At 36.4% G+C, this 13,070-nt stretch overlaps 1 long non-coding RNA gene across 1 annotated transcript; it reads left to right on the forward strand.

The window, feature by feature from the left end:
• Nucleotides 1-8,760: 8,760 nt before the first annotated feature.
• LOC121298845 lies at nucleotides 8,761-10,053 on the forward strand. Its single transcript, XR_005947336.1, has 3 exons — nucleotides 8,761-8,848; nucleotides 9,066-9,144; nucleotides 9,850-10,053. It is a non-coding gene; the product is annotated as an uncharacterized LOC121298845 (long non-coding RNA).
• The last annotated feature ends 3,017 nt before the right edge of the window (nucleotides 10,054-13,070 follow it).

The raw sequence follows: 13,070 nt of genomic DNA on the forward strand, positions 1-13,070 counted from the left end.
TGATGTCTCCATATCGAAGACACTAAAAATGGATGACAAAAAGGAAAAAAAAAGAGTTAATGTTTTCCCCCATTTGTTATATTTATTGGGCAAATATACTGGACTGTAAGGAATCCTAACAAGTTGCATTCACATGCATAACTATTTAAAAGAAATTTGGGGAAAAGACTGGAAATGTTTGTAATAAAAATTCTAAATTCCGGGTCTGTCACGTCACCAATTAAGTAAATTTCAAATAAAATACTATTGTAGTGCTGCGGTTCATTATGCGGTCTATTGTTTTTACTACACGTACACATTTGGGCCAAACAGTCGTTAGAAATGAAATAAGACCCAATTGAATTTAAAGAAAATAGTATGTGTACTAAATGATACAATGAAAAGTTGCCTCACATTTTCCATGCTCCTCCTAATGTGATCAGGGAATCTGTGCTTTTGAATATTTTTAAAAGAAGTCTCAAAACATACGTTTTAAAACTTGCCTTCCAAATTTTTTTTTAACTTCTGTTTGTACTTTAAAAAAAAATAAAAGAAATCTGTCAGTGTGAAACTTCCAATAATCTCCGGATCTTTTGTAAACGGTGAGTTATGAATAATAATATCATGCACGTTACACTGGATGTGGTCTTTAGTGAAAATAATATATATTATTATTATTATTATTATTATTATTATTTATTATTATTATTGTAGACTGTGATGAACCTTACTATTTTTGACGGTAAAGTAGGAGACTGAGAGATAACAATTATTAACAAACGTATTATCCTTAATAATAAACAAGGTCCCTGTCTGGGCCAGGAAAATGACCTTGACTTTCGTTAGCGCCCTCGCCTACGGGACGCATAAGTCCGGTCGCGGTCATCTACCACACGGTAGAGCCTGAATCAACGGGCTCTATCGCTTAATTGATGTCTTCTTGTCTAAATGATACACCAATGCTTATTGGTTACTGTGCCAATTACGTTATGCATAAGAAGCGAATACGTTGTCATGACAAGCCACTAATATAAAATGACTAGACACCAACGTACAAAATATGTAGCTCGTGTCATTTTTTTAGAACACGTACCAATTAAAATTGGTACACGTTGTCATTTCTGTGCTCTGATTGGTCCAAATGAGTACGTGGAGAGAATATTTGAAACGTGTACTACACAATGCATTTTTGACCCAGATGACCTTCCATACGCATTCGCTCGTAATCGCTTCTTATTCACAGCGTAATCGGAACAGCAGCCAATAACCGTGGTGTATCATTTAGACAAGAAGACATACTTTTAAAATACGGAATATTGCAAATATGCGGCGAGCGATTTCCATCTGCGCTGCAAGCATGCATTTGCTGAGCGCAGCCGTCTCAATGAGGATTGGCATTTGTTATTTTACCTGGCGTGGTCCTGGCCCGGACACGGACCTTGTTTATTATCAAGGATAATGCGTTTGTTAATAATTGTTATCTCTCAGTCTTCTGCTTTACTGTCAAAAATAGCAAGGGTCCTCACAGTCTAGAATAATAATATAATAATAATAATAATAATAATAATAATAATAATAATAATAATTGGTATTTTTTATAAAAATTGTCACAGCGTTTCTTTACAATATTTGCCAGAAGCCCCGGCGGCTGATGAGACCCTGTGTCATTATATCAATCACTAATATCTTGACTACTTCAGAGCTCGTTAAGTCTCGTCAGGTTAAAAAAAAAAAAATAAATAAAAATAATAATAATAATAATAATAATAATAATAATAATAATAATAATAATAATAATAAATTGTATGTAAAGTCTTACTATTGATGCAAAACGCGGATCTTGTTTTCCATCAACTGAATTACCTGAATCAACTTGGTTGACATCTTGAGTTATCATGGGTTAATTGACAGGAATTCCCTCCACTTACAAATAATCACTGAAGCTGACATTTGCTTTAGCTTATCAGAGGCTTTGTTGAGTTGTTCTGTTCCTGTTCGAGCTGGTGCAAGTACAATTCATCCCGCTTTTAGTACACACCGAGCTGAGAAACTCCACAAACTGGAGTGTGAACTTTCATGAAATTAGATCAAATTTGCTACCTATGCTTGTATTTTATTCATTATTACAGTATACTGGTATTATTTGTCTACCGTGTGTAACAAAAAAAATAAAATAAATAAAACTAACATTTGCATACCGTCACAAAACCGCCGTTCTGTCAAGATCGCATCGGTTGCGTCGTAAAGGAAAGTGCACGGATTAGCCTGCTGCAGTATAGCGGAGAATATCGTGTTCTTACAGGCAAGTGAATATGCAAGTGAAACAAAATACAAAAAAAACACCTTGGTGTTTGTAAAGCTGTTCTGGAAAAGTTAATCAAATCCCGTTTCAATCACAGCATGGTAAACTGTCCCCAGCATTAAGTCCAGTTAACTTGGTTCAAGCTAATATGCTGCATGCAAAGCAGTACAGAACCAGGTGCGATGGAGAGAACAGGACACATCTTTAGCCTTTTAACTGTCGGATTATGCTTAATTATTGTGTCTGGATTTTGCTTGTGGATATGGAATTGGATAAGTTGTTTACCTGGTTTTGTCCATTTTGATAAACATCTGCATGTTGTTTATTATTATTATTATTAATATTATTATTATTATTATTTTACACGCATGTTTTCTGTTTTCATGTTTTTCAGAACCCATCAACTTTGGCCTGACATGAATGGAACAAATAAGGCAAAGAAAAATGAAGAAAGGTATTAAACATAATGAAAATGTCTTACCTGAGATCCAGAAGACAGGGGAGTAGAGTTTTTTATAGAGCCATCTTATCAGGGGACAACTAGTGACCACGTTTGTGTTCCAATTGCCCCAATTTGGGAGAATTTGACAGCAGGGAGGGACAGAGCAATCAGATAGGAATCAGAAAAGAAGAGGAATTGTATGACGCATCACTGTCTTTAACACACACACACCATGTGCTAAAACTCCTCTCCTTATTACTAAACGCACATTTAAAACACAATCTTAAAAGTCCATCTATTTGAGACATTTTATCGACATTTCAACATTCGTATTTAAAAAATGTAATTTTAAAGTTGAAAATTCCAAGTTTAAAATCCAAATGTTTTTTTTTCTGCTTGGCTCTTCCATAGGTGGACAATATAATGAACTATAAAAATAATTTCAGAACCGTTAATTTTGCAGTCAAATGGCAGTATACACTGTAAGAAAACTTCTGCTACCATTACTTTATGGCCATTTTCTGTAAAACCACGATCAGAACAATACACGCAGTGCATAAGCCAAGTCAGAATAGGGCCAAAACAGAACAGACCTAAGATTTCAGCATTCGTCCACCAGCTTGAGTTAGTAAAAGTTGGATTAATATGTTAGTCCAATTTCTACTAACGCAAGGCGATAGATAATTGCTTGAATCTCAGGTGCTTTTTAAGCAATGGAATGCATAGTCAGCGGTGAAAATTAAACTGATTTACAACCCCAAAAAACATCTAACCCCCACCCCTCCTAGTTACACACAGGGGTGTTATATCATCTAATTATTCAGTTAACACTAGAACGGTTTTCAAAGTAAACTTTGCTTTATTTTTGAAAATACAATATGAAAAACAAATCCTGAAAGATACCAGGACTTCCCAGTAAACCTGCCTGAATTGGGCCAGTATTGGCTTTAAAATGGCTCATATCAGCAATTCCGGCAATGTCAGGACAACAGCAGTTCTTTAAAGCCCAATGCTGGAGGTGTGGTGGCAAGCCGGCAAAGAACCATTTACAGTCTTGCAATATCTATCTACCCAATGTCGGCAGATTAGGGAAGTGGCAATTTACCATCATACTGTCCCTGTATTGAACCAATACTGGCATAATAGTCTGAAGTCAACCCCATAAGGGTGCTATTACATGATGTTGCGCTTGTTTTAAATGTTTGATGCCAAGCCAGTGTTGTACTAGTGTGGTAGGAAGAGTGTTGCCAGATTGAATAATTCAGTACAGTCCAATCGATGAAGCTTTAATATTGGAACTTGCCTTTTTACAGTTTTAATTCCAATCTTGTATTTATTTCCCAGATTTAAAAAATAGTCTGCTTGTTTACATTTAACTGAATGGAGTCTGTAAATCTTAGGGGAAAAAAAGCACTTCTAATGTTCTAATATGTATTTTGAATGTAGTTCATGAATCTGAAAAAAAAAAAAAAAAAAAAAAAAAAACAGTGATTTTTCTTTTAACATTCAGCATTATTTGTTACTTAATTAATAATAGAATCATAAGTTAGACAACTTAGGGGGTCAATTACAATAACCACAGTGTAACATGTATGGGGAATAAGAATAGCATGCAAATTAGCTATGCATAAGGGATGATGGGAGGTTATTTTTGGGGAGGGGTGGGTTGGGGGGTGTGGGGCTGAGAACCTGGGGGGCACTTGGAATATTGGGGTGGGGAAGAGGTATCCTTGCACAGACATCAGGTGGTGTGGGTTTGGCAGGGGGTTGTTTGGTAACCCTTGCTCTGTGGGCATGTTTGTGGAGTGACCACCTTTAGTTTTACTTGTACTGTTGTGCACTTTTGGGTTATTGAAGGTAGTAAACTGCACTTCTAATACACTGTGAGCATGTTTGTTTCTGTCTCTCTTCTCTTCCATTTGAATGGTTGATTCCAGAGAGTCTATGTAGGGGCTGTAGAGTTAACAACTAAAACATTCAATGCTGTTGCTGTATGTGTGGTGATTACTAAAAATAACAAAGAGAAAAATCCTTCTATTATGAAATGGTCCAGCAAACGCCGTCACACACAGACCCATTCAAGCTGACCCGACTCATCTCACCTCAACTAATCCTGTTGAGTCTGGATGAATTGTAATTGAACTACGCAGTTTTTTCAGATGTGATCAGTCTGTCTGTGTGTGGCAGATGCCGACGAAGACTGACTGAAACCAACCAGTCGTAGGGGTGTCAACCAGTGATGAAGCAGGTTTAAGTAACATGGATTGTCACGTACAAGATGGCAGAATTCTGGACAAAATAACGCTAGGATGAGCTTGTTCAAATGTAGTCCAATAACCCATGTTTGTATGACTGTAGTGCTGAAGCATACTCAAATCATAATTTAAAAAAACAACGCGACCACAGAAATCGTCAAAGCACTGGGAACTGCAAGTGAGTTTATGCATTGTTGTGGTATTTAGTGTTATCAGTGAAGTAGTAGCTTATATTTTTACTATGCCACAATGTCCAAAACAATAAACAACCAGTGCGTCGATCTCCAATAGGTCACAAAGTTCCTAGCCAATTCAGATTGTAAGCACTAGGCCATGTACTGGGCCCATGTGCAAATGATACCGATCTAATTCTGGCACGTAATTGGACCAATACAGTCAAATTGGCCTGCCAGCGTTGCACTAATATTAGCAAAACGGTTTGCCAACATTAGTCCAGTATTGGGCCAATTCAGACATTTTACTGTGTACAGTACAGTATGTGGCTGCACTGTTACAATTGTAGCTTGAATATTATTAAACGTTTTGTTTCGATTTTTAAGCAGGAATTCAATTCTGAACCAAAATGTGAAAAATGATTAAGCTAAAACTATAATTCTTATGTTGTTAATTCGGTTAACTGAACTGAAATTAAAATTAAATACTATTTTGAAATATAAACTAAATAAAAATAAAATAATTTTTTTTTTTTTTAAATAAAACTGAAACTAAAATGAAATGCTGGAACTCATTTAAACTTGTATGTGCAAGAATCCAATCGCTTGTTGTGGTAGATTACACAGCATTGATGCTTTCCATGTTTATTACCCTTTCCTAGTGAAGATTACATTCATTATTCAAACACTTAAAGTTTAGTGGTATATTATCCTAGATTACAGGCGTTTTGCCAATGGATGAATGTTATCCTCCAGGCTGCAATATTCAGATACATTGTTATCAAGCTTCAGACAATGCTAGCAGTATAATACTGTGATAAGGAAGGTGAAGTCTGTTCCTGTAAATGGACTGAGGCGAGGGGAGTGCTGTTTGAAGTCTTTGTCAAGCTGCCTGGTACAGTGGAGGTGTCACAGCTCTGAGGAGGAATAAGAACATGAGGCACAAATTGAATGTTGCTTTTTTAAATTAAAATGTTCAAATAAAAGAGGTTTCTAAGTTCATAACACAGGGTAAAACAATATAGAATGCACATTGTATCATTGTATAATTCAATAAACACACATGTGATAAATAGGAAGTATTGCAGGAGTTACTTGCTTTGAAGTCATGCTTAGTTTAGATTGGGTTTACAAAGATTGAATAACAGATCAGAGCTATAATGTAAACTGCTGAAAGCTCTGGAAGAACCTGGAGATATGTCGCCTATTCCTTCTCTTATCCCCACAAGATGTTTCCATAGTGTATGAATGAGGTGCATCAGCTTTTCCTAACACTGTGCCGACTTTGTTTTAGAAATCCGTTGTCCTGGTGTTAGTGCAGTCTTCTGTGTTGTGTAGTGTCTCCTAATGTAGTTTTTTCTTTGCTGGCTCTTCAAAACCCTACCTTTTTTCTGCAACTTTGCTCTTCTGACCAGAGAAATCCAGTTTTGAGTTAATTACCTCTATGTTTCTAAAAAGTATCGCTTATCTTGTATACATATTGGAATTATAACAAAGCCATTCATTAAGGACATTGGTTTTTGAGCCCGAAGGCAGAGAGTTAGACTTTGAGAGCTGGCACCAACTCACTTTTCCAAACTCCCCAAATTCCTAGCTTTTACATTATCCTGCTTGTGTCTGCAGAATAATGAGACACACAGAAACGTACAACCAAAGAAAGCACACGAGACCCCAAGTTAAAATACATGAGAGACATGTTCCTCAATAGCGTCATTATGACTAACTTAAGTTGACCAGTACTCCCAGTACCAATTCTTACCCATATGTCATATGACCTCCTCAACTGGGACAACAGCAACATATTTCGTTATCTGTCATACATTCAATTCAAAACAATCCACCAGTGTAATTGTGTATCTGTTGTGTCCACATTCTCATTAACTTATCTGCCTGGGTCCACTGTAGTTCCAGCCATCCTACCCCCTTTAACTATCAGCCAGGCACTGGTTTCAGGTTGCAAGGTCCAGACTGCGCAAACTCACACTTCTCATTTAGGGTAAGGCCCGCTTCTTGAAATCTGTTTAGTATTGCATTTAATCTTTCGTCACGTTGTGCCAGGTCTTTGCCAAAAACTAGAACATCACTGCATGACATATGACTCCAGTCAGTCCGTCCAGTAGTTGAGACATGCGTCGCTGGAAATGCTTGGCTGCTGATGTGATACCAAGGAAATCTGTTAAAGCAGAACCACCCAAATGGTGTCACAAAGGCAATCAGCTCTGTTGATTCTTTTGCTAGAGGTATTTGCCAGAACCCTGAACAAGCATCTAGCTTTGTGAATATTTTTGCACCATTCAGCTGAGCGATCCATTGATCTAAAGAAGGCAAGATGTGCTGCTCCCGGCACACTCCTTCATTCAACTTTGTCAAGTCAACGCAAATTCAGATTTTCCCATTTGATTTCGGCACTACCACCATTCTGGCGCACCACTCAGTCGGGTTCTCTATTGGCAAAATGATTCCCATTTCTTCCATTTTCTTCAGTTCATCTTTCACCTTGCTCATGAGTGCTGTGGGCACACTGCGTGGGGTAGTGAGGGCATAGGGCATTGCATCATCTCTAATGCAAACTTTGTATTCATTTCTAATTTGCCCAAACTGGTAAAAACATCTGATAATTTTCATTTGAAAAATTCTTCAGGCTCTACAATCACATTTACTGTGACAATGACAGAGCGGTAAACAGCAGCAGAGAGACAGAGCGGTAAACAGCAGCAGAGAGACACAGAGAGAGAGCGGTAGACAGCAGAGAGAGGGGAAGAGAGAGAAAATTCTTCAGGCTCTATAATCACATTTACTCTTTCTACTAGGTGTAAAGCCTAGTCTTTTGACTACAAAGATGGGCTGATTGCTAATTTCCCCTTTATTTCCCGGTCAACCTGCACTGGCATATTAGCCTCTTTGGTGTTGCTTGTCACTGTCGGTCTCTGCTGTGCTTGTACAACTCTGCCAGTATTGCTGTTACAGGCGCTCCTGTATCTAGTTTAAAAAGCATGTCCTCTCCATTAAGATTTATATTAGTATGCCAGGCTGTTTCAGATTATCCTGCTTTTATCTCACCCAAAAACAAACCATCGTGCTGAAGTGTTTCTTCCTCTGCAACAAGTGGACTGCTTGTTTTGTTCTGCACACCGCCGTGAATTACCCTTGCCTGCACTGATCTTGCTGAAACAACTTGTATCTATGATTGAGATTTTCTTAACCATGCCAAGTTTCAGCTTAGTCTTTTTCTATTGATGCTAACAAGAGTGTTGTGATTTAGTTTAAAGAAGGAGACAAAGTGATATGGATTTAGCATCGTAAATATTCTGTAATTAGGAACATCTTTGTGTATTTTAGTAAGTCCGTGAGGTTTTTTATTGCTTTTATTTCTGTGTTGACATTTTATAGTTTTTTAGAGTTTAGTAATTATTCTGGCCCTTTTTAATAACATTATTTACCTGTGTACCCCGAATTGTATAAGTCTGTATCTATTTGCATTTTTTTGATTGTTGTTTTAATATACAAAGCCCCCATTTTACATACGCTCTAGTCAACTTAATATATTTTGTATTATTGTAATTATTATTTTATTGTAAATATTTATGCTCCATTCTTTCAGTTTATACTTCAGGGCTTGCCTGTTGTTTGATTTCCAGGTATCAGAAAAACAGTGTTTGAAAGGACTTCTGAGCGTTGACTGGAAGAGAAGTGTGAGGTAAGGACTGTAGGGCCACAGGGTCTTCTGGTTTTCATTAAACCTGAGCCTTTAATTGCCTAATTGACTAATGAATTCCTTAATTGGACAAGGTGGAGACTTTCCCTTGCTCTTAAGCTAGGACAGGATAGACAGATGCATGCTAAATATGCCAAAGAGAAACACATTTGCAATAACAATCCAATTGCTATTTTGTTCTTTGTCTTCACTTTCCAAGATCATCAAACACCATGATGAAACTCCTGCTGACAGTACTCTCTCTCCTCTTTGTGTCTGGCATTGCTCCGGCTCCACCGGTATGTGTGCGTCACTATACAGTTTACTTATTGGGGCAGGGGTTGTCAGTCAAGGGCTGGGATTCAATCAAACTTTAATCAGCTCGACAATCACAAATTCGTTCTCTTTTGACTGATAGAGCTTTGTATATTTATTTTTGATTTTTATATATTGTGATGTTTGTATTTATTTTCTTTCAATATACAAAACTTCTATTTTATATACTAGCTAATTTTATGTAACAATTGTAAGATAGTGATTTGTGTATTTATCATAGTTTTAATTATTCCCAATAAATGATTGATATTGAGCCCATTTGGTTGTTCTGTTCTATTGCATGATTGTTGTTGCCCCACCCACTCAAGTGCCAAATAAAAGGAACCTGTGCAGGTGGGTAATTGCCCCCGTACTTTGAGTGGTGTTCTATTATATATTATATTCTTATTATATAAAACTTGCTACACAACACCTGATTGAACAATGGACTGAAGCCAGCCAAAGAGCCAGACAGACACAGTCATGGTGGAAACCTACAAACACACAAACTGCTATCAGACCCACACAGCACACAGACAGTCACTGGGAACACAAAACATGGGGGACAAACAAATTCAACAAGAAATGCATAGTCAAGATAAATGTTTTAAATTTTGAAATCTACTAAAAGAACAATATTGTGATTTGATAGGTTTCAATTTGTGCCTCGTGTTCTTATTCCTCCTCAGAGCTGTGACACCTCCACTGTACCAGGCAGCTTGACAAAGACCTCAAACAGGACTCCCCTCGCCTCAGTCTATTACAGGAACAGACTTCACCTTCCTTATCACAGTATTACACTGCCAGCATTGTATGAAGCTTGATAACAATGAGATTGAATATTCTAGTCTGGAGGATAATATTCATTCATTGGCAAAACACCTGTAATCTAGGATAATATACCACTAAACTTTAAATGTTTGAATAATGAATGTAATCTTCACTAGGAAAGGGTAATAAACATGGAAAGCATCAATGCTGTGTAATCTACCTTAGCAAGCGGTTGGATTCTTGCACATACAAGTTTAAATTAGTTCTTTGAGAGAGTGGAGCAAGCGAGAGTGAGGCACCAGGAAAACATCTATAATCCAGTGTTTTTTTTTAGTTCCAGCATTTCATTTTAGTTTGAGTTTTATTTCATTTTAAGAATTTTTTTTTTTTATTTTAGTTTCAGTTCATTAACTGAATTAAGAACGTAAGAATTACAGTTTTAGTATAATAATGTTTCACATTTTCGTTCAGAATTGAGTTCCTGCTTAAAAATCAAAACAAAACATTTAGCACTATTCAGTTGAAAAATGTAAGTAAAAATAGATTTAAAGTAGGCCTATTAAAAACAAAATCTAAATGCAACATATTTAAATATATTTTTCTTTACAACTTCTTTTATACATTCATTGTTAATATAGGTTTATTTATTTTTTATTTTTTCACAACACTGTTACGCGTTGTGGTTTTGTCCCGTATTTCTCAATTCCTGTGATATCTTTTGGTAGACTTTATTGTTTCCGACAGTACGAGTTAACCCCGCCCCAGCCTTTCTCAGCACCGAGCCAGTACCAGATATCTTGCGAGGCCCGTGTTTCACGGTTCCGTCTCGACAAAATCACAAGCGTGAATCTAGCCGTCCCGTGAGGGCTCGGTCGGCTCAGCTCGGCTCCAGTGTGAAAGTGTGAAAAGGGAGAGAGCTGGGCAGGGAGAGGTGGAAAGGGAGCCGACAGTACTGTGAGTATCATCACTTCTTTTTTGTTTTCCATTTCAAGCACTGCCGTTACCTCACACTGTCTTTGCCTATACCCAGCAAACCAGACAAAACTCACAAAGAAAGAATGAATCTCAATTTTTAAAAGGTTTTTATTTTATTTTAAACAACACAATTGCCTGATATTTTGGGTAACTAATCTTTGTGTCTTCTGTATAAAAACAGTTTTCCCTTCCCGCTGGTATTTACTGTTTGTTGCTTGTAACGTAACAGATAACCCATAAGCCAACAAGAAATCCACAGGGACTGTTTTCAAAGTAAACTGCTTTATTTTTTAAAATACATTTGTTTTTGTGGAAAACAGAACAATATTGGAATAGAACAAAATAACAGAAAAAAATTGTTTCTAGGTTTTCTTTTTTTTTCTTATATTTCTTAGTGATTTTTAATCAAATCAGTAAATACATTGAATACAGTACATACAGTCCTAGTCAAACCTGTTGGCACCCTTCATTTGAACAGTTATTCGGTGATCAATTTAGTTTAGTAAATATTGTTCATTAAACTATACTTATTTATCAATGATATAGTTTCAGAAATCTATGGAGCGGCAGTCATAATTATTGGCAGCCCCAGTCTAACTCAGACAATTTACCAGCAGTCTTTACACTGTAAAAATAAAAAGATGGTAAACAGTGAAGGTAAAATATCTTCAGGAATAAAATGGAAAGTTACCTTAACTTTATCAGCAAATTACATTCATACATTATACAAGAAATTACGTTTATTTTTTCAGAACAAATTCTGTAAAATAAATGTTTTGTTTTTTTTTTCATTAAAAAGTGTTAAATACAGTTCAATACTGTAAATTTGACTGTAATTATTAAATTAGCTAAAATACAACATTGTTTGAGGAATATTAGCTGGTAGAATTTGAAGGAGTCAAATAGGCCTACAGCAGTAGGACAGAAAGCTCAATCTATAAAGCCTACTATATTGTGTATTTTGACTCAACCAGTTTACTTTATATATTCAGGCACTGCCTCCTTTTCCATTTGGAAAAGGAATAACAATTACAACATAGCACTACAATTAAACAGAATTTTCTCTTAAAATACACTGTTTTGTTTGGTGTTGCATTTTATCTTTTATGGTTGTGTACAGGCCTACTGTGCAACTCTCTATCTTGCAATGTTGTATTAGTACCATACGCTCAAAAACACCAAACTTTCATATGTTCCTAACATCTATATAATACCAAATATATTCTATTTCAATAGAATATACTTGATAATACCAAGTTATATATTTTTTCTTCAAAACACACATTTTAGTTATTAAACGACAGGCCATGGATTCATCATTAAAGTAAATTTTAATAGATTGTATTATTGTTTTCATATTTTTCCGTCTCCTCAATCATAAAGACGTTGTTTTTTGTGGGGTTGAGGCTGAGAGGATTCGCAGGGCTGGCGTCAGTGGAGGTGCGAGGGATGCGACTGCACCCCGGCCCAGGCTCTAAAGACATTCTATCATCTCTTTGCCCATACCAATTTTTTTTTTTTTCATTCCAAGTCCATTATCGAAAAAACAAAATCAAGAAACTGTTCTCCTGGTGGTTACAAAATAAACCGTGGCAAAGTTGTACTGTCAGTCAAAACAAATATTATCAAATCAGAACTACGTAGGCGGGACTCAGCGTGAAACTTTATAATAGGTCAGTGTGGATTAATAAACAGACTGTTCAATTTACGGGGGGGGGTGCATTTCTTTCACAGCAGCTGTTTATAAAGATTATAACAAACAGTTTACTAACAAGGTATATATAATCACAAATACATCTGAAAAAAATAAACACAGGCCTATCAGTCAACTTTAATTCTCTGTGCGAACTCCTACATCACACCTCAATTTTCCAGAATAGACTTGCCTATTTAAAAAAAAAAAAAAAAAAGCGCTCGGTGGAAGTAAGCTCACAGTTGTGGTAATAAGTACATAATGTCTGGTGTATCGAATATGATATCAGAACACAAGTCAGGTTATTCAACGCGAAAAGAGCAGAAAAGAAGCAGAAAATGCTAAAAAAAAAATAAAAAAAAAAGTGTACAGTAAATGGTTTAAAAGTGGGCCGACAACAGCAGATGGAAGTATAGTGTGGCAACGGAACTCGAGATTTGGGTGATCTCATGTGATTCCATTAAAGCACGG

Source organism: Polyodon spathula, chromosome 24 (assembly GCF_017654505.1).
Source record: "Polyodon spathula isolate WHYD16114869_AA chromosome 24, ASM1765450v1, whole genome shotgun sequence".
Lineage (NCBI taxonomy): Eukaryota > Metazoa > Chordata > Actinopteri > Acipenseriformes > Polyodontidae > Polyodon > Polyodon spathula.